The sequence below is a fragment of the Poecilia latipinna genome, unplaced genomic scaffold (assembly GCF_001443285.1).
Source record: "Poecilia latipinna isolate Pla-1442-1.1 unplaced genomic scaffold, P_latipinna-1.0 Scaffold2097, whole genome shotgun sequence".
NCBI classification, from domain to species: domain Eukaryota; kingdom Metazoa; phylum Chordata; class Actinopteri; order Cyprinodontiformes; family Poeciliidae; genus Poecilia; species Poecilia latipinna.
In genome coordinates this window covers 9,803-10,560 of record NW_015114713.1, presented here as the reverse complement: position 1 = coordinate 10,560, position 758 = coordinate 9,803, and the positions used below count along the sequence as shown (strand labels likewise).

The 758-nt window shown below is 29.4% G+C and overlaps 1 long non-coding RNA gene across 1 annotated transcript in view; it reads left to right on the top strand.

Moving 5' to 3' along the window:
* Positions 1 to 362: 362 nt before the first annotated feature.
* The window catches only part of LOC106936202 (uncharacterized), a 7,344-nt gene continuing 6,948 nt past the window's right edge, over positions 363 to 758 (top strand). The window contains exon 1 of the long non-coding RNA XR_001422076.1: positions 363 to 405. This is a non-coding gene — a long non-coding RNA (uncharacterized LOC106936202). The remainder of the gene's footprint in view (positions 406 to 758) is intronic.

Sequence of the window (758 nt, the reverse complement as noted above, 5' to 3'; positions counted from 1 at the left end):
AGCTTATGTTTTATAAACAATATTTCTTGTTATTAATTTGGTGTTAAGAGATAAGCGAGTTTTTTTCTGGTAACGAACTGCCAGGAAGTATAAATTGAGATTTTTACTTTTGTGTTGAATGTGTGTTTTATAATATATTCACCACTAATGACTAAAAAAAATAAAAAAAATTAAAAAAAATAACTTTTCTGCAGAATTCACCAACTACACAATTCTTGTTAATGTAAAATGAGTAGTATTTCAAAAGAGCAGAAGAAATCTTATGTTTTTTGAACAATAACATTTTTGTTGCTAATCTGTTGCTAAGTGATGAATGTGTTTACTGGTAACCAAGTGCCACGAAGCAAACTTCAGATTTTTACTTGTGCAAAATGTACCAGCTGTAAATGTCTTGTGTCTAATCAGGTAAGCATTACTTCGAAAGAGCTTATGTTTTATAAACAATATTTCTTGTTATTAATTTGGTGTTAAGAGATAAGCGAGTTTTTTTCTGGTAACGAACTGCCAGGAAGTATAAATTGAGATTTTTACTTTTGTGTTGAATGTGTGTTTTATAATATATTCACCACTAATGACAAAAAGAATAAACTTTTTCTGCAAAATTCACCAGTTTGCAAATACTTGTTAGTGTAACATGAGTAGTATTTCAAAAGAGCAGAAGAAATCTCATGTGTTTTGAACAATAACATTTTTGTTGCTAATCTGTTGCTAAGTGATGAATGTGTTTACTGGTAACCAAGTGCCACGAAGCAAACTTC